The 25,788-nt window shown below is 37.2% G+C and overlaps 1 protein-coding gene across 2 annotated transcripts in view; it reads left to right on the top strand.

The window, feature by feature from the left end:
• LOC121371395 (neuroglobin-like) overlaps window positions 1-25,788 on the top strand; it is a 77,910-nt gene that overhangs the window by 23,316 nt on the left and 28,806 nt on the right. Inside the window, exon 1 of one of the 2 annotated variants that reach the window (XM_041497261.1) lies at window positions 2,382-2,651. The exons of the other annotated variant lie outside the window; for it this stretch is intronic. The gene's annotated coding sequence lies outside the window, so the exon portion shown is untranslated. Of the gene's footprint in view, window positions 1-2,381; window positions 2,652-25,788 lie in introns of those variants that run through there. 2 annotated transcript variants of the gene reach the window in all.

Here is a 25,788-nt window from a genome sequence, read left to right as displayed (position 1 = left end):
GACACCGGCCTCGGTGCTGTCGTGGTTAAGCCATCGGACACCGGCCTCGGCGCTGTCGTGATTAAGCCATCGGACACCGGCCTCGGTGCTGTCATGGTTAAGCCATCGGACACCGGCCTCGGTGCTGTCGTGGTTAAGCCATCGGACACCGGTCTCGGTGCTGTCGTGGTTAAGCCATCGGACACCGGCCTCGGTGCTGTCATGGTTAAGCCATCGGACACCGGTCTCGGTGCTGGCGTGGTTAAGCCATCGGACACCGGCCTCGGTGCTGTCATGGTTAAGCCATCGGACACCGGTCTCGGTGCTGGCGTGGTTAAGCCATCGGACACCGGCCTCGGTGCTGGCGTGGTTAAGCCATCGGAAATAATGCTGGTAGTTTCTGGGTTCGCAGCCCGGTACCGGCTCCCACCCAGATTGAGTTTCAACGACTCGTTGGGTAGGTGTAAGACCACTGCACGTTCTTTCCTTTCACTAACAACTAACCCACTGTTCTAGACAGACAACCCAGATAGCTGAGGTGTGTGCCTAGGACAACACGATTGAACCTTAATTGGATATAAGTTCAAATGTAATCTTTTGGCAAAAAAATACCTTTAAAATAATAAATATACAAATGATCTATAACCAAATTTTATTTTTATATTAGCTTAATAGAGTTCTCTCTATAAAAAATAATCAAATTAAAAAAAAATTCTTTTAATGCATACAAAGCAAAAACAAACAAGCAAAAAATAAACAAACCAAACAAGTAATAACGAAACAAATCAACAACAACAACAAAAAGAAGCAAAACAACAACAACAAGAAACCAGGAGTAAATCTATATACTAGTATTCTTTATATTGTTATATCAAGGCCGGGTGACCTCATTTAATCTGTGTCAGTGATCAAGTATCGATTGTGAATTGGTATCTAAGGGATATAATGCAGTCCTGATTTGGAGATGTTTGGTATTGTAATGCCTTGTCGCCGCGTTAAACTGGTAACATTTTCTGATAATAGCTCTTTCACTGTGTCGCATAATAGCATCAATAAACGGGTATGACCCAGCTGGTTACTACACACACGGTGTCTAGGTACAGTAAGTGCACGGCGTGTTTAAAGTCTGTGTATATGAATGAGCATTACTACCTATATATTGTGACATGAGAAACCTTTTCATAAAACTTTTTCAGTGATAGCGCAACGGCGCATATTTAATGGCGAATCAGTTGGAATATGATCTTTTTATATCCGTGTAACGAATTATCAACGAAAAACTATTAAATTTGAAAAAACTACCATTTCATAAATCTGTGGATTAGATCCATTATGTTATTAATAATTAAAATCAAGATCTCTCCTGCCCACGCCCCTCCCCCATATACACACACGAGGACGAAGATGTAGGGTGTTTTTTTAAAAATCCTACTCTATATAAATAAAGCTACAAATCAGGGCCCAATTTCACAAAACATCGTAAACCTAGTTTTGTACGTAAACGTAAAGCTACGACTAAAACACAATTCTTATTACTATCATAGTACAACAAATATAGTTTTTAAGTACACATATTTCATTTTCTTTTGTCATTAAAATGCTCCATCTTCAGTAATGATGTACATTTCCGTTTCAAATAGATGCCAAACACGTGTAAAGGTATGCCCGGTATAACTGCTAGTCGCAGACGACGTAAATTTACGATGTTTAGTGAAATTGACCCCTGCTTGTGCCTCCGCCCCCCGCCCCTCCCCCCCCCCTCCACTAGAAACTGTGCCCACGGGCCTGCTTTCGACTGTAAATTAATCAACAGTAACTACAAAATCCCCCTTGTACGGTTTTTTCCTCTCTCCAGTTGGACGATTTGATCTAGAGAACGAAACCCGCCGTCTCCACATACGACACTCCTTTGAGTATTATTATAGGACCGTGTATACACTCTCTGCTGGCAACATACTACATACCACGGTTTTAACCAGATCCTACTACCCAATCGCACCCCAGCTCTGTCACTGAGCTACACCCCGATCTGAGATTACAAAAATTAACACATTAGGCACCAACTGTATTTGTCTGTAATCCGTAATGCGTAATCTGCATCGATCACTTTTTATGCGAAAGTGATTCCATTTATGCGTCCTCCGTACGCGTGTGCGTATCCGATCATCGTCGATGTTACGTATACGCATACCGATCACGGGCACATACAATCTGCGCCTTAATACGACCACTGTGAACAGTGACAGTCACGGAATAGAGCCATTTGAAAAACCAATACGGAATGACGTTATCTCGTGACTCGTTCCAAGCAGTCCCTTAGTAGGCGGCGCACCACGTATTCATGTGCATTGGTTTCTTGCTGCGATATTCCTCTGTCAAACACTGATTGGATGCAACTCCATTGTAACTTTTTACACATTCGCTGATTTTCTCCGACCTCTCAAAACTAATTGATATAAATCGCTGTGTTGCGTTTTGCCTGCTAATAATCAATGCATCATACATGATGGGAATTGTATTTTATTCTGATGAAAAATTTTTTTCCGTTGATGTCAAACACGCAGCATCCGCACAGTTGCGTTAATAGCAAGGAATGACTGATCTTATGACTTGTGTGTTTTCAACAGAATTGTGATACACATTACATTGGATTAATCTATCTGACACCACAGGTAAGAACGTTCAGAGAAGAATGTATTCTGTGAAGGGTTTGATGTCATTGTACATGTATGTTATAAGCTTTGAACGTAGACTAATATAGCATAGGGCCCAGTTTCACAAAATATCGTAAGCCTAGTTTTGCACTAAACGTAAATCGACGACTAAAACAATTTTTTTATTACTATCATAGTACAACAAATATAGTTTTAAGTACACATATTTAATTTTCTTCCATCATTACAATGTTCCATTTTCCGTAATGAAGTAATTTCCCGTGTGAAATAGATGCCGAACACGTATAAACGTATGCCCGGTGTAACTGCTAGTCGCAGACGTAAACTTACGATTTTTAGTGAAATTGGCCCCTGTAGTATAAAAGTTGCCATTAGACAGACTGTAACTGTAACTGGCACGTACAAACAATATTGGGGACGGAGTGTGTGGCTATTTAGTGGGTTCTATGGTATATATTTGTTAAAGGCTATCGTTAGGCTTGTACAAAGAATATTCATTTCTGAATGGTCTAAAACCCAACTTCCTTACACCCATGGGCGTCAATCCGGCTTTAACAGTGGAGGAACGTGTGTGTGTGTGTGTGTGTGTGTGTGTGTACATTATGTGTGTGTGTGTACATTGTGTGTGTGTGGGGTGGGTGGGTGGGTGGGTGGGTGTGTGTGTGTTTGTGTGTGTGCATTATGTGTGTGTGTACATTGTGTGTGTGTGTGTGTGTGTGTGTTAAACGAAAAAGTTGGGGGGTGGGGGTGGGGGGACATTTATATAGATTGTCCCCCGGCGTTGAAAAGTGAGGGGGACGCGTCCCCACTGTCCCCTGCCGATCGACGGCCATGCTTACACCTAGCATCGGCAAAACTAAATGTTTCGTATTACACATTTTGGTCGTTATAAAGGTTATTTTTATATACATATAACGTAAGACCAAACAAAAAGTATGGTCCTCAAGTGTTTGTCTGTGGTTGGGGGAGGGGGAGGGGATGGCGGTGGTGGTGGTGACTGAACAGGATCTGTTAACCGTTTAATATTAAAAACTTAAATACATGAAATAATTAATAGCTAACATTGTTGATAAATGATCATAAACATTAATTACAATGGATTATTATCACAAGTTTGGAGTTTGTTTAATTTTTTGCATCGTGTAGGCCTGAAGATAAAAGATCACTTTGTGCTAATGGAAATCAGTAGCTGATATCTCAACATCGGGGTTATTCTATACCATGTCACACTGCCCGTATCGCTGACATCTACTGCTGTAATAGTCCATTGCCATAGTTACACTTGTCGTATTTCGCTACTTTTGCATTTATTTCTAATAAATAACTACAAATTAACAGACACGCACATATGTTTCCATGCATAATTCACTTGACAATTCCAAAACTGCCACTCACCAAAAGTTAAATGATTTCCTCAAGAATACTTACTACAGAAACCAACAAAAAAATATCAAAGTAATGCATTTTATTTAAAATTATGAGTTGACATGGTGTGCAAAATATGTATGCGATAACCCGTACTTCACGTGTTTAATTCATCGATTACCTCTTTAGAATTTCTAATAAACTAAAACTTTATATTTGCTTGTATTTTATGACGATGTACACTAATTCAACATGTGATATTTACATTTCACTAGAAATTAGAAAAAGAATACTGCCTCTTTTATTCAAAAGGCCAGAGTACCACAGCGTTCAAATGTCAACTAAATCAATATGTTCTTGTCAATATTTTCGCTCATTGTGTGTTCACGACGATGAGCTATCAACCTGAAAATAACGCTACACAATATTGATTAATATTAAAATAGTTTTGATGTTCACGAAATTTACAATACAATGTTTTTTGTTACCTTTGCCGCCATTGAGTGTATCGATTGTTAATGATTGATGTACATGACCAGCTACCCTTTACAGACTACCATGTGTTAGATTACCTGCTCGAAGTCGTAATCACAATAGCATAATTACCTTTTAAATCAGAATCTGTTTGAGGTCCGATAGGTCGGAGGTTTGATCATCCTTGAATTACTTGGCTGAAGTCCAAATCACTGCCCCAATGCTGGAACACTGAAACCCCTAGCCCCTGCTCTCTTTTTTTTTGGCAGGAGTAGCCTTTATTGCATCACTATCCTCCTCCAACTATATATCTCTTTCTGTCTCTTTCCCTTCTCTTTATATCTCCCCCCCCCTCTCTCTCTCTCTCTCTCTCTCTCTCTCTCTCTCTCTCTCTCTCTCTCTCTCTCTCTCTCTCTCATGTTCGTCTGTTCGTTTCTCTCTTCCTCTCCCTCCCTCTTTTCCTATCGCTCTTCCTTCATCACTCTTTACCTCTATCTGCCTCTTTTCCTCCACCACTCTCTACCTGTATCTGTCTCTCTTCCTCTATCACTCTCTACCTATCTCTACTTTTCTCTCTTCTCCCTCCCTCTCCATTTCTCACTCCCCCTTGTCTCTCCCAACACTATTTCTCACCCCCTCCTTCCATCACTCTCTCTATCTCCCTATGTCTCTTTCTCTCCTCTCCCTCCCTCTGTCTCTTTCTCTCCCCTCCCCTCCCCTCCTCTCTCTCTCTCTCTCTCTCTCTCTCTCTCTCTCTCTCTCTCTCTCTCTCTCTCTCTCTCTCTCTCTCTCTCTCTCTCTCTCTCGTCATACATCTCTCCACTAGTGTTTATGATCTCTTACAATGACAATTGACTTGTTGAGGGCGAAGTTATTTACCTGATTTATGGTACTGGAATGGAATGCTGATTTTACGACATTGGTATGGTGCATGGCCTAGATTATATATCAAAGGCTGTTCTCTTTTATTAGCAGTCAGTCGTTTTCTAATGTATTTTTTCCACAGATAGGATAGCACATGTTACGGTTTTGCTGTATAATTTTGTTACTGATGACCGTTGAGCTTCTAATAAATCAACATAAATCACTCAATGGTGGTTATTTCTCAGTTCCCCTTGGAAACTCTCTGTTTTGTAAGAATGCCATGTATATACTGTGTGTTCGATTTTAACACCGACTGTATGCAGGGTCGGCATTTTTACATGTTCTAAGTCATTTTCGTTGGAAATCCATGCGTTTATATAAGAATCATTTGTCATTTGTGTGTGAATTTATCGATGTAGTCTAGCGAAGCGATTTTATATTAAATTTGTGACTGTTATAAATCGATAAATTCATCAAAAATGTAAAAAAAACCCAAACATATAATTATAAACAACACACGTTATTTAGTTCAAAAAATAGACATAAATCTGTTTCTATCATCCTTTCCATGACCTGTTTTATGTAATGACGTCCCATTTACGTAATGATGTCGTTTTTTGCTGAGGTTTATCGAAGGATAACATTCAGTTTTTGAGTGACATCTTTCAATCAGAATAGCATGAATCGTATAACGGAATGACCATATGTTTGACGTCCAATAGCCGGCCCCTGCGTGTGCTGTAACCTCACCGTGGTGCAGGGGTGTAACATTCTCTTTGAGAATGGCCAATACAGCACAAAATTGAAGTTTTGAGTAAAATTCAGTATCCGTAAAATTCTGTGATATTTGTGTTTTTGCAGTTCTTTACACTGTTTTTGTTTAAGTCTTGAATTTTTATATTGATGTTGATCATCACTTTATTTATTTGCATTACCATAGTTTGACACCCAATAGCCGATGTATTTTTCGTGCTGGGGTGTCGTTAAACATTCATTCATTCATTCATTCCAATAGCCGATGATAAGATCAAAAATCAATGTGCTCTAGTGGCGTCGTTAAATAAAACAAACTTTACTTTTACTTTTCGTATAACGGCGAGAAGTTTGTAATTACAAAGTAAAAAGGCCTTCAACGTGATGTCATTCTACTGCCTGTTCTCTATTTCTCGTTTTAGCCATTTCATAATGACTGGTATATCAAAGGCCATGGGATGGTGCACATAAAAGATATCTGCCTACTAATGGAAATAAATGTAGCGGGTTTCTTCTCTAAGACTATATGAGTATATGTCAAAATTACCAAATGTTTAACATCCAATAACCGACGATTAATAAATCAATGTGCTCTAGTAGTGTCGTTAAGCAAATAAACAAAATTACGACAGTTATAGGTTAACATAACGAAGTCATGGATGGGTCACAGGTATTGCAAACAACAATCCCGGGGTAATGCACATAGACATACACACACACATGCACATGCACAATCACATGGACATGCACATACACATACACACACATGCACAGGCACATACACAATCACATACACATACACACACATACACACACATGCACAGGCACATACACAGTCACATACACATACACATGCACATGCACAGGCACATACACAATCACATACACATACACACACATGAACATGCACATACAATCACATACACATACACATACATATGCACATGTACAATTACATGCACATGCACACTCACATACACATACACACATGCACAGGCACATACACAGTCACATACACATACACATGCACATGCACATGCACAATCACATGCACATGCACATACACACACACATGCACAGGCACATACACAATCACATACACATACACATGTACAATCACATGCACATGCACATACACATACACACACACGCACATACACATACACACACACAATCACATACACATGCACATGTACAATCACATACACATGCACATGCACATACACACGCACATACACATACACAATCACATACACATGCACATGCACATGCACATGCACATACACATACATATACACAATCACATACACATGCACATGCACATACACATACACAATCACATACACATGCACATGCACATGCACATACACATACACATACACATACACAATCACATACACATGCACATGCACATGCACATACACATACACATACACAATCACATACACATGCACATGTACAATCACAATCATATGCACATACAAATGCATATACACATATAGGCCCTACACATACGCATATACATACCCATACGCATATACATACGCGTATGCACACGTATACGCATATAAATACGCATACGCATAGGTCTATACATATAACATATCACCTGTTACAAATATATCCCAGAGACCCATCAGGAAGTATGACAAATCAGAACACTAAATGATGACACACATTTAAAACATTTTTCGTCTCAAATAACATGTGATTGTTGCGTGTCAAGATTCAAACCTCCGTGAACAAAAAAACCCCACCCAAAACTGAGGAGAGTGATTAATTGCTTACCTAACTGAAATTGTTTTGCAATAATTTTAAAAACAATAGACATGCTTATAGACCAAACGTGAAGATAAACCTTGGTTTAACGAAGTTTTGAAACAACGATACAATGAATACAGAAAAGTCATACGAAATTTTAACGCTAACAAAACTAATGACAATCGCATTGAACTTATTCGGGTAAAAAAAATATATAAAAAATTAGAATATAAATTGAAAAAGAAATATAAATGCCAACAGGGTAACATGTTGAATTATTTAAGAAAATATAACCCTAAAACGTTTTACAAATATTTCCAGAAAAGAAAACAAAATAACAGATCAGAGTTGAGTAATGATGCATTTTTCAACCATTTTTCTAATCTGGCTGGTACCGAACCTACCACTAACCATGAAGTAGATGAGTTCTTATTGAGTTATTTACACACACTAGTCAAACATCATGTACTGCATTAGATCATGACATTATTGAAAAAGAAATCGTCAGTGCGATTAAAGGGTTACAGAAGAACAAAGCCTGTGGTTATGATCATATTTTAAATGAGTATCTTATAAATTGTAAAGATGTTTTGATGCCATGTCTACTTTTATTGTTTAATAATGTTTTTAAATCTGGTCACTATCCTCAGTCTTGGTCAGTTGGTTGTATTGTTCCTGTTTTTAAAAAAGGAAATACAAATGATACTGACAATTACAGGGGCATTACATTAGTCAGTTGTTTGGGTAAACTTTTTACTTCTATTTTAAACAAAAGATTGCTAGATTACGACTTAGATAATGATATCATTACTGACGCCCAACTAGGATTCAGAAACCAAATGTCTACTATAGATGCCATTTTTATCTTACAACATTTAATACATAGAACACTAAAGAATCGAACACGTTTATATTGTTGCTTTGTAGATTACAAAAAAGCTTTTTATTTTATTAACAGACAAAACTTGTGGTTCAAACTAATTCAACAAGGTATCGAAGGAAGAATGTTAGCTATTATATGGTCTTTATATAATGATGTTAAATGTGTAAAATACAATAATGAACTTTCTGATTTTTTTATGTGCAAGAACGGTTTATTTCAGGGTGAAGTTTTGTCACCAATATTATTTTCTATGTATGTTAACGATTGCGAAATGCACCTACTATCAGATAATTGTCAATATGTTGATATACAAATGTTAAATATATTTCTAATAATGTATGCCGATGATATGGTGCTTCTAGCTGAAACACCCGAAGGATTGCAAAAAATGCTTGATTCAATATCTAATTATACAAGTAAATGGGATTTAACAGTAAATACAACTAAGACCCAAATTATTGTTTTTAGAAATGGAGGCAAACTTCGAGATAATGAGAAGTGGTTTTATAATGGTTGTCAACTAGAGGTTGTCAATGAATTTAATTACCTTGGTATTTTATTTTATTATAACGGAAAATTTAGTAGGACACAAAAAAGAGCAGCGGAACAAGGTCGTAAAGCTTTATTCTCAATTCATCAGTCAGCAGTGTTCTTAGTTATGGATCGGAAGTATGGGGTTTCCACCCTGGCCAAGACGTTGAAAAGATTCATTTACAATTTTGTAAAAAGTTACTGGGTGTACGGAAAAGGACATGTAATGATTTTGTATATAGTGAATTAGGAAGATTTCCATTGTATATTATCAGAAAACTAAGAATTTTTAAATACTGGATCAAACTACGTAATACTAATAACTGCATATTAATGGCTATATATGAGGAAATGGATCAGCTTGAAAATAATTGGTTAATGGATGTTAAACAGGAACTAAATGCACTTGGTTTAAATTATATATGGAGTCTAACGGAAGTTGATAATAATACTTACAGTGTAATTAAGCAAAGATTGTGTGATGTGTTCAAGCAACAATCTTACAATAGAATAACAGCAACGTCAAAAGGTAATTTATATAAATATTTATTAACTGAATTTAAATTGCAAAGTTATCTTAGAAAACCGTTGGACGTTACACAATTGAAAGAAATTACAAAATTTAGACTCTGCGCCCATAAATTAAATATAGAATTTGGTAGATACAGAAACATTGAAAGATCAGAAAGATTATGTACAGTATGTAATACAAATGAAGTAGAAGATGGGTACCATTTCATTCTACAATGTCCAAGATACAATGATATAAGAACATAATTTATAAAACAATATTAGTATAAACGTCCAAGTGTTTTCAAGCTTATACAACTTTTAAGAACTGACAATAATAAGGATCTTAATAACCTTGGGAAATATTTACAACGGGCAAATAAGGTAAGAAATGAACTAGTGGAATAAAGACGTAATGCTAATAGTGATGTACAATATAGTGCATCATACATGTGTATCCCGGTAGCACCTCAAGTATTTAACATTTTCTCTTATGTAATAACGACCTATATCTTTATGCGATATAAGTCAGCAGTACTGTGATACTTTGTATTATATATGTCTGTAATGTTAAATCACTCTCCACCATTATCTTGTACATTATTGTGTACATATCTGTATAATATATGCTATATTGTTTGTATGATGCTGATGAGTTGTAAAACTTAAGGCAATAAAATGAACTTGAACTTGATAGGGAGCAGAAAAAAAAAAATCTTCTCCTTGAAATAGTGTCAGGTGAGTGATGTTGAACCAGAGTGATAGCTCTCATTAAGCGGCCAGATCTGCGGATCACACAGCAGGTGCTTTATACGCCGAGAGCGAAATGTCTATTGACTCGACTTGGAGAATCACTATTGTAAGCAAGAAACTCTTTTAGCCTTTAGACAGGAATATCATACATGTTTAAGAGGACCGAGTACTTTTAACGTACCGAAATGCTGTTTGTGTTAAACGATCCTCTCAGACGTGTCTTTGTAAGCCTAAGGTTCCTTGTTCTGTGAGATAATCGACTAGATTATATACAGAGAATGCTTTCGTTAGTTAGATACGTTTTAAAACAAATCTTTATAAGATAAATGGTATCTAACGGACACGAGTGTTGTATTTTAAAATTAATTTAAATGCCTTTACCAACGAAAATCCATTTACGGCCCGTGTGCTTATAGTTAATGTGTGCATCACAGACAAGTCACTTTCAGGTTATCTTGTACGTCACGGAATGATCTATTCGACCGGGCTTTTTTCCTTCTTTTTTTTTTTCATTGGATGGTATGACATTGGTGATCTTGTCATCATCTAGGATCAGCCAGTCGTATGTCTTTAAAAATGTTAACGCACGTATACGAGCACATAGAAGTCAATTTGATAAGATGTGTGCCAAAAACACGTTTTAGAATGTTATCTGAACGCAAGCACGAACAGTCTAGCTCTAGAATCCTTACTTTAACGGCTTATGTCCCTTGTAACTGTTTGTCACATTAAATGGGCAGTCTCAAAGTTGTACAATTACTTAAAATATTTATTCATTTTTCCTACGAAATGTGAAGATTATACCTTCATTTATATGTCCACAAAAGATTACATCTAAATAATTTGATTTACTATTATTTATAAATTCATATTACTGTAAATCCAACAAAGGCTGGCCGACATGTTAACACGCGACATCACAGCTTGAAGTTGAATTGCATCTCCATAATCACAAAGAACTGGTTACTCATTTAACACGCGATCAAAGATTTTCTCTGTACTAAATATAGTTTTCACCAAGGATCCTTGACGGGAAAACATTGTTTACGCCGAATGGAAACATATTAACATTGTATTCTCGGTTTAATTAAGCAAAGATTACATTTGAGTAATTAGTAGTTATTTATCTCAAATACATGTAAAATAGCAAAATATGTCATTTGCAACATTGAGAATGGACCATTAAGAATTTTATTTGGCCCACTTAGCTGCATTGATTACCTTGAGGTATATTTGCGACCCATATAACAGTGATTATCTCGAAGATTGGCTGTAACCAAATTAGCGCTATCATTACCTTGAAGTTATATGGCTCGGTCAACTATATTGTTATCTTTGGGATTGATTTTATAGGAAGCTTGATGTGGAATCGCAGTCGTATGTCCTTGAATGGATAATGGTGATTATGTATTATCAGGGAAAATGTTTATTGATATTAATTGAAACCATAAATACACGCCAATTACATGTAATCATTGTGAAGTGGATTTAAAAGATTACCATTGACATGGAAGTCGATTTTTTCTTTTTTAAATCCTATAATATGACACATGAGAAGGGGGAAATCCATGTTTAACACGTTGATTATCTACTATTAATGAACGTGACATGAAGGTAGCGTTCAGCCAGACAGAGGGGAAACACGTTCGCTAGACTGGTTTATGCACTTCGTATTAAACTGAATGACCTCATCGGAAACCAATCGATTTTTTGTTCTTAAATTGGCAATGGTACCGTTTACAAACATATATTACATAATTAAAAGAAACTAAAACATTGTACACACAACACATACTATTTACAATGAAACGTATGGACATATGGATTATTTCTAATTTTAAATGCACATTTCCTATTTACACGATAATATACATTATATAAACAAATTTACTTGCATATTTGTGCTATATATACTATTATAAGATACATTTAAAAAATAGTTCGTGAGCGTTATCATTGCTCGCTGTGGCTGGACGCAGGGTAATTTTGCGTTCAGCGATAGCGAGCAACGGTTGAACTCTAAAATGGCTGTGCGGTTTAACGCGATTCATTTCAACTTATTTCCGTGCTTATATCCAATTAAGGTTCAAGTACGCTGTCCTGGGCACACACCTCAGCTATATGAGCTGTCTGTCCAGGACAGCGGGTTAGTTGTTAGTGGTTAATCAGAGAGAAAAGGGTGTAGTGGTCTTATCTGGAGGTATGTTTGTGACCCATATAACAGTCATTATCTCGAAGATTTGCTGTAACCAAATTACACCTACCCATTTAGTCGTTAAAAGTCGCTCTGGGTGGCCCCTGCGCGTGCTGTAACCTCACCGTGGTGCAGGGGTGTAACATTCTCTTTGAGAATGGCCAATACAGCACAAATTGAAGTTTAGAGTAAGATTCGGTGTCCGTAAAATTCTGTGATATTTGTATTTGTATTTTTGCACAGTTCTTTACACTGTTTTAAAAAAGTTTGTTTGTTTGTTTTATTTAACGACGCCGCTAGAGCACATTGATTTTTTATCTTATCATCGGCTATTGGACGTCAAACATATGGTCATTCTGACACTGTTTTTAGAGGAAACCCGCTGTCGCCACATAGGCTACTCTTTTTACGACAGGCAGCAAGGGATCTTTTATTTGCGCTTCCCACAGGCAGGATAGCACAAACCATGGCCTTTGTTGAACCAGTTATGGATCACTGGTCGGTGCAAGTGTTACACTGTTTTTGTTTAAACCTTGAATTTTTATATTGATGTTGATCATCACTTTATTTATTTGTATTACCATAGTTTGACACCCAATAGCCGATGTATTTTTCGTGCTGGGGTGTCGTTAAACATTCATTCATTCATTCATTCATTCATTCGCTCTGGGTGGGAGCCGGTACCCGGTACCGAACCCAGTAGCTACCCGTCTTATGTCCAATGGCTTAACCACGACACCACCGAGGCCGGTGTTTAACGTGAAACATATAAACCAGTCTAGCGAGTCTGTGTTTGGCTTAACGCCGATCTTCATGCAAAAACTATATAACAAATGTAAATGAATAATACGTAGTAAAACATAGTTGTAGTAAAAATAGTATGCACAAAAACCATTACATAAATTTAACTTCATTTATAACTTCATTTATTCTTTGATTGCTACGTTGCTATTGTAACAAAAATACTAATGAACATAAACACAATATATACACACACAATGTAGTACAGTTATTAAGCGATAACTTAATAACTGATAAAATGTCACGACGTTTTTTGTAATATATATATATATATATATATATATATCGTCGCGTGAGAGCCAGAAGGACGTAAGTGCATCAAAATTCATTTTTTAAAAGCCGAGATAATGAAGGAAAACTGTTTTTCTTGATCAGTACTTAAGATGTCGAATTTATTTTAATGACAATGAAAGCTGAACATATTTACGATTTCTTTGTATATTTGCGGTATTTATAGCATATTAGGTGTTTTAGGTATTTGCTTAAATAGTTGTAGTTACGACAATTATTCATGATTAAATTAAATGCGTCATTTACGACCAACAGTATATCAAGTAAAGTTAAATATTTATTCTGAAAGAACCATCACTTCTAAAACATTTCAGTTTTGCAAATCACATATTTATTTTTTTTAAATGAGAAAGCTTGTAAGTAGAAAATATTTAGAAGCAAACATTCAAAAAGGAATACAAGTAGAAGTACGTATTAATAAAATCACCGCTTAAACAAAATATTACATACAAAAAGTTATTCACCAATAAAATCACCAATTGAGAAAAATAATAATGTGAAAAAAACTACTCTGACTCGTGAAATCCTTAGGTTTTTTTACCCACTCCTGATTTTGTGTGACCTTATCTGGTGCAGGGTTTCTACCAGAGGGTAAAATGGGTATGGTGCCATACCCAAATATTTTTGAAGAATGTTTTTTAAGTTAACTTTTTGACAAAATTAATTACTCTTAATCCTAACCCAAAACTTAACCCCTTTTCTCTCTGAGGGAGGACCCCCCCCCCCCCCCCATTCCCCCACACCTCTGTTGACTGTGGTTGCATTCAATTCCATAGAGCCATACTCAAATATAAATATTTCTATCTGGCAGAAACACTGTGATGGTAGTGATCCATGTTCGTTGTTTGATGATGGTGCATCAGAATCAGACGACTTGTCCATACAAAACCTCTTTTTCTAGGCAAGTATTCGTTTCTGATGAGTCATCAGAAAAGCTGATGTCATGTTGTGTGCAGTGTTCTTTCCGTGTTCTTTGCACCATGGGAGTCCTTTTGCAGATAGTTCCTGGTTCTGCTGCCTCAGGGTGTACTTCACTAGTTTCAAGACTACCTGGTTTATCAACTAGTGCAACAGACAAACCAGAATAGTTAAGCAAACTGAAACTGGTATCCTTTAATGGATAAACTATGTTTAGCAGCTTATTGGTTTGGGATACACCGGGTTCAAGTGAAGCTCATTCAAAGCATATAGGGTTTACGTTTCCAATGAGGGTGTGTACTGAATATCAAATCCATGTTCACCTGTTGAGTATGCAGGATTCTCTCCAGGTTATATTGAGTGAACAGTAAACCCTACAGCTTCTGCTGTGCGTTGGGTGTACTCTCCGGGTCCTGCAGTCGTCCTACAGATTAAGGCCAGGCTGTATCGTTCGAATGTAGAGCAATTGCTCACCGGACAACACCTCACCGGACAGTACCTCAGCGGACAATTGCTCACTGGACAATTGCTCACCAATAAAGTGAGAAATAGGACAATTGCTCACCTTTAGGGTTTTTTAATTAATAAAATGTCTAGAAGGCAATGGAGTTAGGTAATCGTGGTCACCTTTGATATTTTTTCTTTTGTTAGAAGTGACAGTCCTACAAAGTAAGACCGGGGTGTATCGTTCTAAGAAGTGACAGTCCTAGAAAGTAAGGGTGTACCGTATTAGATACAGCAGTAGTCCTACAAAGTAAAACCAGGGTGTATCGTTCTAAGAAGTGACAGTCCTAGAAAGTAAGGGTGTACCGTATTAGACAGCAGTAGTCCTACAAAGTAAAACCAGGGTGTATCGTTCTAAGAAGTGACAGTCCTAGTTTAGACTAAGAAGTGACAGTCCTAGAAAGTAAGGGTGTACCGTATTAGACAGCAGTCGTCCTACAAAGTAAAACCAGGGTGTTTCGTTCTAAGAAGTGACAGTCCTAGAAAGTAAGGGTGTACCGTATTAGACAGCAGTCGTCCTACAAAGTAAGGCCAGGGTGTATCGTTCTAAGAAGTGACAGTCCTAGAAAGTAAGGGTGTACCGTATTAGACAGCAGTAGTCCTACAAAGTCCTACAAAGTAAAACCAGGGTGTTTGGTGTATCGTTCTAAGAAGTGACAGTCCTAGAAAGTAAGGGTGTACCGTATTAGATACAGCAGTCGTCCTACAAAGTAAAACCAGGGTGTTTGGTGTATCGTTCTAAGAAGTGACAGTCCTAGAAAGTAAGGGTGTACCGTATTAGATACAGCAGTCGTCCTACAAAGTAAAACCAGGGTGTTTCGTTCTAAGAAGTGACAGTCCTAGAAAGTAAGGGTGTACCGTATTAGACAGCAGTCGTCCTACAAAGTAAAACCAGGGTGTATCGTTCTAAGAAGTGACAGTCCTAGAAAGTAAGGGTGTACCGTATTAGATACAGCAGTCGTCCTACAAAGTAAAACCAGGGTGTTTGGTGTATCGTTCTAAGAAGTGACAGTCCTAGAAAGTAAGGGTGTACCGTATTAGATACAGCAGTCGTCCTACAAAGTAAAACCAGGGTGTTTGGTGTATCGTTCTAAGAAGTGACAGTCCTAGAAAGTAAGGGTGTACCGTATTAGATACAGCAGTCGTCCTACAAAGTAAAACCAGGGTGTTTCGTTCTAAGAAGTGACAGTCCTAGAAAGTAAGGGTGTACCGTATTAGACAGCAGTCGTCCTACAAAGTAAGGCCAGGGTGTATCGTTCTAAGAAGTGACAGTCCTAGAAAGTAAGGGTGTACCGTATTAGATACAGCAGTAGTCCTACAAAGTAAGGCCAGGGTGTATCGTTCTAAGAAGTGACAGTCCTAGAAAGTAAGGGTGTACCGTATTAGATACAGCAGTAGTCCTACAAAGTAAGACCAGGGTGTTTGGTGTATCGTTCTAAGAAGTGACAATCCTAGAAAGTAAGGGTGTACCGTATTAGATACAGCAGTCGTCCTACAAAGTAAGACCAGGGTGTATCGTTCTAAGAAGTGACAGTCCTAGAAAGTAAGGGTGTACCGTATTAGACAGCAGTCGTCCTACAAAGTAAAACCAGGGTGTTTGGTGTATCGTTCTAAGAAGTGACAGTCCTAGAAAGTAAGGGTGTACCGTATTAGATACAGCAGTAAAACCAGTCCTACAAAAAGTAAGGGTGTACCGTATTAGATACAGCAGTCGTCCTACAAAGTAAGACCAGGGTGTATCGTTCTAAGAAGTGACAGTCCTACAAAGTAAGACCAGGGTGTATCGTTCTAAGAAGTGACAGTCCTAGAAAGTAAGGGTGTACCGTATTAGATACAGCAGTAGTCCTACAAAGTAAGACCAGGGTGTTTGGTGTATCGTTCTAAGAAGTGACAGTCCTAGAAAGTAAGGGTGTACCGTATTAGATACAGCAGTCGTCCTACAAAGTAAGACCAGGCTGTATCGTTCTAAGAAGTGACAGTCCTACAAAGTAAGACCAGGGTGTATCGTTCTAAGAAGTGACAGTCCTAGAAAGTAAGGGTGTACCGTATTAGACAGCAGTCGTCCTACAAAGTAAGGCCAGGGTGTATCGTTCTAAGAAGTGACAGTCCTAGAAAGTAAGGGTGTACCGTATTAGATACAGCAGTAGTCCTACAAAGTAAGGCCAGGGTGTATCGTTCTAAGAAGTGACAGTCCTAGAAAGTAAGGGTGTACCGTATTAGACAGCAGTAGTCCTACAAAGTAAAACCAGGGTGTTTGGTGTATCGTTCTAAGAAGTGACAGTCCTAGAAAGTAAGGGTGTACCGTATTAGACAGCAGTAGTCCTACAAAGTAAGGCCAGGGTGTATCGTTCTAAGAAGTGACAGTCCTAGAAAGTAAGGGTGTACCGTATTAGATACAGCAGTAGTCCTACAAAGTAAGGCCAGGGTGTATCGTTCTAAGAAGTGACAGTCCTAGAAAGTAAGGGTGTACCGTATTAGAAAGTACAGCAGTACAGTCCTACAAAGTAAGGGTGTACCGTAGACAGGTGTCCTACAAAGTAAGACCAGGGTGTATCGTTCTAAGAAGTGACAGTCCTAGAAAGTAAGGGTGTACCGTATTAGATACAGCAGTCGTCCTACAAAGTAAGACCAGGGTGTATCGTTCTAAGAAGTGACAGTCCTAGAAAGTAAGGGTGTACCGTATTAGACAGCAGTAGTCCTACAAAGTAAAACCAGGGTGTATCGTTCTAAGAAGTGACAGTCCTACAAAGTAAGGCCAGGGTGTATCGTTCTAAGAAGTGACAGTCCTAGAAAGTAAGGGTGTACCGTATTAGACAGCAGTCGTCCTACAAAGTAAGGCCAGGGTGTATCGTTCTAAGAAGTGACAGTCCTACAAAGTAAGACCAGGGTGTATCGTTCTAAGAAGTGACAGTCCTAGAAAGTAAGGGTGTACCGTATTAGATACAGCAGTAGTCCTACAAAGTAAGACCAGGGTGTTTGGTGTATCGTTCTAAGAAGTGACAGTCCTAGAAAGTAAGGGTGTACCGTATTAGATACAGCAGTCGTCCTACAAAGTAAGACCAGGCTGTATCGTTCTAAGAAGTGACAGTCCTACAAAGTAAGACCAGGGTGTATCGTTCTAAGAAGTGACAGTCCTACAAAGTAAGGGTGTACCGTATTAGACAGTGACAGTCCTAGTAAGGGTGTACCGTATTAAGACAGCACAGTCCTACAAAGTAAGGCCAGGGTGTATCGTTCTAAGAAGTGACAGTCCTACAAAGTAAGGGTAAGTAAGGGGTGTATCGTATTAAGAAGTGTCAGTCCTACAAAGTAAGACCAGGGTGTATCGTTCTAAGAAGTGACAGTCCTAGAAAGTAAGGGTGTACCGTATTAGATACAGCAGTAGTCCTACAAAGTAAGACCAGGGTGTATCGTTCTAAGAAGTGACAGTCCTAGAAAGTAAGGGTGTACCGTATTAGACAGCAGTAGTCCTACAAAGTAAGGCCAGGGTGTATCGTTCTAAGAAGTGACAGTCCTAGAAAGTAAGGGTGTACCGTATTAGATACAGCAGTCGTCCTACAAAGTAAGACCAGGCTGTATCGTTCTAAGAAGTGACAGTCCTACAAAGTAAGACCAGGGTGTATCGTTCTAAGAAGTGACAGTCCTAGAAAGTAAGGGTGTACCGTATTAGACAGCAGTCGTCCTACAAAGTAAGGCCAGGGTGTATCGTTCTAAGAAGTGACAGTCCTACAAAGTAAGACCAGGGTGTATCGTTCTAAGAAGTGACAGTCCTAGAAAGTAAGGGTGTACCGTATTAGATACAGCAGTAGTCCTACAAAGTAAGACCAGGGTGTTTGGTGTATCGTTCTAAGAAGTGACAATCCTAGAAAGTAAGGGTGTACCGTATTAGATACAGCAGTCGTCCTACAAAGTAAGACCAGGGTATATCGTTCTAAGAAGTAACAGTCCTACAAAGTAAGGGTGTACCGTATTAGATATAGCAGTCGTCCTACAAAGTAAGACCAGGGTGTTTGGTGTATAGTTCTAAGAAGTGACAGTCCTAGAAAGTAAGGGTGTATCGTATTAGATACAGCAGTCCTCCTACATACAGAGTAAGGGTGTAACGTTCTAAGAAATAACAGTCCGACAACGTAAGAGTGTATCGTTCTACGAAGCGACAGTCCTAGAACGTGATTCGTTGGAACAGCTACGATTACCAAAACTTCATTTTGACCGTCTTGTACAAAGATACGATTTTGAAAATCGTAATGGCATTGTTCTTCAATAAGAAGTGTTGTCTGATGCAATGAGACATATACATTTAGTTAATAGGGGATATTCGACCACGACACGGACTATGTCTGATTTGTGAACGTTTTGCACTGTACTGTACTAACTGGTAATCCGGAAGGATAACGACCGTAGTACAGAGACCCACTCTTGTGATTTCCGGCATTACTCAGTCAAACAGCAGAACAGTGTCTTAATGGATAGAACTAGCAATGTAATGTAGCTGTCACTTTCTATCAGTTCGCGATTGACAATTTACATGCAAGTTCATGGTTCATGTGATCGTGTGATTTGAACTGATATTTGGTAGCTATTACAGTAACCTGTTTTAAACTGTAATCAGCGGTAGAGTTGTTGAGTGGTGAATGTTGCTACTGCCATTTGTTAATGCTTAAAACACAAGCAATAAGAAAAGCTCACATCGATATTATCCCTGGCGCAGGAAGCGGGGGTGGGGGAAGGAAAGGGGGCATGCATGCATATATATATATATATATATATATATATATATATATATATATACACACACACACACACACAAACACACGTGTATGTACATAATCATAGAAGTATGGGTCTGAAGGAAAGGCCATTTCAAAAACCCCAAGAAAATAAATTGTAATTCTCTTTTATTTCATGTTTTTTTTCTTCATCTATATACCCTTTACTTACAAACAGCGTAGTAAATGCATGTACACAAATATCCATATACATGCAATTATATTCCGATTTTAATATTTTGCTAAATCACAAAGCACTAGATATATAATTAGGTATTGAAACACTTGTGTGAGTATGAGAATGTGGGGTGAATACGAGAGCGTAACACACTTTTATTGTTATTATATGGGTCCATATTGAATAAATTAGCATTTGTACATGTATACAGACTTCTATGTTACACTGAATGTTTTCAGATATAGATGATTTAAAACAGAGGGGGATCTAACCGCAGAATATTTAAATGTACGTATTTGTAATAAATTAATTGTTATTGCTTTCCAGCTCGGGTCAATTACCTAAACATCAACTGAACCATAAACGTACACTATAATGGATTTTTACCACGTAAACAGTAAACACGTTAAGAGTTTTAGCTAAAGGTGTTTCCTGTGTTCTGAATGCCGAGTTTGTTACTGGTAGCATGCCAAGGAAACAATTCATCCCATGATTCTGTGATGTAATAACGGTAATGGCTCTACAAGCCAGCCACATGGCAACCTCGAGCACTTATAAATTACTATGTTTATAACTTTTTAACTGTCAAGGCTTGTTACATACATGACCGCAAGGAGGACTGAGGTGCCGGGGGTGGTTCAGAAGTGTATTTGAGAAGTCTGCTAGGTTGTTTTTAAATGTAAATAGAGTCAATTTATTCACGCTATGCTGTGGGTGATGGGTTTTGGAAAAATACGACAACCCATACGATCCCTTCTCCAAGAGCCCAAACATTGACTTTGTTTAAATTAAGTCTGGTCGTATATTTATGTTCCAAGCTATGGCTACACCACGTGGCCCCCGCTGATACTTGAGTGGGTAACCACGTAAGACATTACGACTCGTATATATATAAAAAGGAGACATCTTGGCTGAACCGTATTGAATATGAGCAGAAAAATATACTGTACCAAGTAAGTTGGGAATATTCAACCATAACACAAAATAATAGGAACAGCATAACATTTATAGTAGTGAGTGGCAAAGCAGAAGCAGTGATGGTACACGATCAAATGGTTATCCAACAAACATCGAGGTATGCCCTAACCAAATGTTGAAGTTTGTTGTGTTTAACTACACCACTAGAGCACGTTGTTCCAATTCTCGACTTTGCTGCTACTGTTTGGGGACACTGTGCTAAGGAACAAGTGGTTCAAATTCTAAAAATGCAAAAACGTGCAATGAGAATAATTTTAAACAAACCATTAATAACTCCATCTAAAGACATGTTCAGGGAACTAAATATTTTACCTTTCCCTGACAGAATAAAATACCACATCGGCATAATGGTATATAAAGCACTAAATCACTTCTCCCCAGAATATATTACATCTCTCCTTACCCCGATATCTGAAACCTGTAATTATAACCTAAGATCCTCTAACAAAAACAAACTTCAGCTACCAAGGCCTCATACTGAACTATATAAAAAATCCTTCAGTTACTCAGGTGTTCAGATATGGAATACAATACCCCTTGATATTAGACACCAGAAGTCAGTTGCGAACTTTAAATCCAGCCTGAAACAATATCTCATGGATGTTTATTTGGCTGATTAAGTTTTATTCTGTATAATAATTATGTTTTGAGACTTTAGTGTCAATATTACACAACTAACAGATGTCTGTTAAATGTAAGATTTCTCTAGTCAATATGTATGTATGCATTATTATAATAGTATAGTACTTAGTATATATGTATTTTCTTTTCCAGTATTTCAGTGTATTGTTGAGGGCCAAGTGGAAGATTAGCTTGTGCTAAACCTGTCACCCTCATTAAATAAAGTTATTATTATTATTATTATTATTATTATTAATCATCTGGAAGGAAGGAAGAAGGAAATGTTTTATTTAACGACGCACTTAACACATTTAATTACGGTTATATGGCGTCAGACATATGGTTAAGGACCACACAGTTATTGAGAGAGGATACCCGCTGTCGCCACTTCATGGGCTACTCTTTCCGATCTTTTGAAATTGAATTTAACAGTAATTACACGTAAAACCCAGATGTTTTGAAATTGAATTTAACAGTAATTACACGTAAAACCCAGATGTTTTGAAATTGAATTTAACAATAATTACACGTAAAACCCAGATGTTTTGAAATTGAATTTAACAGTAATTACACGTAAAACCCAGATGTTTTGAAATTGAATTTAACAGTAATTACACATAAAACCAATGCGGTATTTTAAACATACTTCACATGTTTGGATCTATCGTGTCATTCTTCAGGTCAAACGTCCTATTAAAAATGACAGTATTCTGACCCATTTCCAATCTAATTAAAATTAGCTCCACTATTACATGTGGATCTAACAGCAGCCAGTTGGAGCTCATGTCCACCAGTCAAAACCTTACTTGCAGAATCATGCCAGTGATTTAAAAATAATTTGAAAACATTCCCAATTATCCTGAGGGTATACGACATGTTTCGTGTGAATTACGAATGCCTTAAAACGTTTTATTTTATAAAATAAATAATTTGTAATGTAAAACTGAAGACTGATTTAGTTTTCAGTTTTTTTTATAAATAAATAATTTGTAATGTAAAATTGAAGACTGATAACCCACCCCGTACGTATTGGTATGGTTCGTTGTACTGCGGCCACTAAAATAGACTCGCCCGATATTTTTAGAATTTGTATGCTCCCAAATAACGTTATAAAAGGCTAAGTGTGATTGGTCAATATTAAATTATTATTTACAGACGAAATGTTACTTGGACATTGGAGACTACGCAGTGTTGTTAGCAATCTTATTAAAATTAGTTCTACTGGTCTAAATCAGTCTTCAGTTTTACATTACAAATTATTTATTTTATAAAATAAAATATGTTTTAAAGCATTCGTAATTCACACGAAACATGTCGTATACCCTCAGGATAATTCGAAATGTTTTCAAATTATTTTTAAATCACTGGCATGATTCTGCAAGTAAGGTTTTGGTTGGTGGACATGAGCTCCAACTGGCTTCTGTTAGATCCACATGTAATAGTGGAGTTAATTTTAATTAGATTGACCCATTTCTGCCGTTGACGTTGACGGGGCCGTGGGGCGGGGAGAGGGGCCGTCTGTGGGATCAAAGCTAGCTATGGTAGTATGTTTATGTTTATAAAATTGGCATCACGTTACGTTCCATTCTTAGTCACATTTGAATTCTTGTATCCCCTACTTATTTTGAACACTATAGAAAGCGTCATTATCTTGGTTGTAGTTCATGTTTTTCAGTCTATTCTGAATGTCTAACGTCTTTTTTCTTTCTTTGTCAACAGAGATATTGCCAAGTATTTTTGGAACAGCACAGCAATAGCTTAGAGGAATATAACTTCATAACTAATTGACATATATTTCGTGTTACTGTTAAATCAAATATACTTATTGAATTTGAGTTGAAATCTGAAGATTGCACCTTGTGTTGGGGGCACGTAATCAAATTTGGTGATGAACTAGTCAGAAGTAATTCGTGCGATATGATTAGTCACCGTGCATTGACACAGTTTAAGTGGAGATGTACTTATTAGGATGTAGCTCAGTTGTTACGAGCAGTAGAACGGAGTTTGATTGAGTTGTTTTTCGTTTTTGCCAATGTTCCTCGACAGAAGGTATGTGCTGTTCTGTTTGTGAGAAACTGCTTACGAAAGGCATTTGCTGTTATTTACAAGTAATATAAACCGTGTGGCAGGGAGAGTTCATTTTGTAAGTTTCTAGACTAAGTTCGGTAATTTCCATATACTTGACACCTAGTAGCAATTTATTAAACAATGTGTTGCTATTCTGATCTGGATCAGTAGTACACTATAATGGTCAAGAGAACACGAATATCTCGAAGTAGGTTTTAGCAGAATATTTGTTTTTATTATATGCTTCGAACACATTTGTGAAAACTGTTGATGAAATATATTTTCTAAAATTATATGATTTAAATGTTTTTGGGAAAAGGGTGTTCCAGTATAGTGCGGCCTAGATGTCATGTTTGGATATACGTGTATTACAGTTTTAATAGTGTCGTATATTATAGTTATGTGAAACATTGATATCTCGAATGTTCATCAGTCCATACAAAACTGGAATAATTGTGCTTAAAGGGACACACCCTAGTTACGGCTAGTTGTTAACCATTACGGCGTTGTTTTCGCTATTAAACCCTTTTTTTTTCACAAATAAAATTGCACTTTACTTACCGTTTATTATTTAGTATATACATTTCCATTCACCTGAAGTGTTTTTTGGTAATCCTGGTATCCTGGTTTTTGTAATACAACAAAATGCATTTTTCGTATTTCATAAAAACGCACGCTCGTCTGAGAAAAAACCGTTGAACAGACAAGGTCTAATCTATTTTTAGAGGGGATATTTCCATTTCAATGTCACAGACGTTGGTATACCACGTGACCGTCATCATTTTGGTTCGGTTTGTTTTCTCGTGCACGATTCGCGCAATCAACATCCGATTTGTTGTTGTTCATTTGTGAGATTTTTCTTCACAGTTCGTGAACATTTTCAGTAACAATAAAGTTCAGACAAGTAAGTGTCTCAATACAAAACGTTACAAACCTTTAAAACCAATAATTTTGCTAAGTCTTACGATATCTGGAGAGGGGATACAACCAGGACAGAACAGTTGGAACATGTCCAGGAGAGGTGAAACGAACGCACACCAAGTCTGTGAAATTTGTCGTGACGTAGGCATTGTTGTGCTTCGAGCGACATCTACCGGTGACATCAGAATACTAACTTTCAAAATTATTTCAAGCAATTGGGACATGGGGATTCCCATGGTATTTATCGATATAAAACCTGCTTTTCACTCTATTTGATAAAAACGTGATCTAAGTGTGTTACAGGTTTATAGATTAACCAAATTATAATTTATTTTCGCTGGATGGAACTAGGGTGTGCGGCTTTAATAGTATGAATTATATTAATTGTTTAATACACAGCAGTTTATTAACATATTATAAATATATTCCCACATGTGCTATTATTTGTATATGTAAAATGTTTATGTATTTGTCTTCACCAAAAATGTTTTACTAGATGACGAAGCTATAACCTTTGGGTTTAAACTAACACTTGAAATCATCATATTTTAAAAGATTCATTGGGTCCAAGTACTCTTGTAGAGGACCATCCCAGTCTGCAAGTTAACTATGCAATTTATAAGGCTTGCGAGACTGTATTTATTCAAGCGAGAAAAGCTATTTTCCTATTTTTACTTTATTTAAGAGATACTCTACATTATCATATAGTACTGTCCAGAATATAAGTGATAGTAAAATAGCTCCTATTTTATTATATGGCTCTGAAATATGGGGATTTACTTATCGATAATCTATTGAAAAAGTAAAAAGCAATTAAAAAAAAAATTAGTTTTTATGAGTTTCAAAGAGAGTGTCATCGAATGCTGTACTTGGGGAAATAGGTAGAGGTCGTTTGTTTGTGAAATAATTTAGCCGTTGTATAAAATATTGGTGTAAATTGTTATATATGGATTCATCGAGATATCCCAAAGCTTGTTATGATATGTTGAAATGTCATG

Source organism: Gigantopelta aegis, chromosome 4 (genome assembly GCF_016097555.1).
Source record: "Gigantopelta aegis isolate Gae_Host chromosome 4, Gae_host_genome, whole genome shotgun sequence".
Classification (NCBI taxonomy): Eukaryota; Metazoa; Mollusca; class Gastropoda; order Neomphalida; family Peltospiridae; genus Gigantopelta; species Gigantopelta aegis.
Note: the sequence above shows the minus strand (reverse complement) of the source record. Positions and strands in the feature narration are given on the sequence as shown.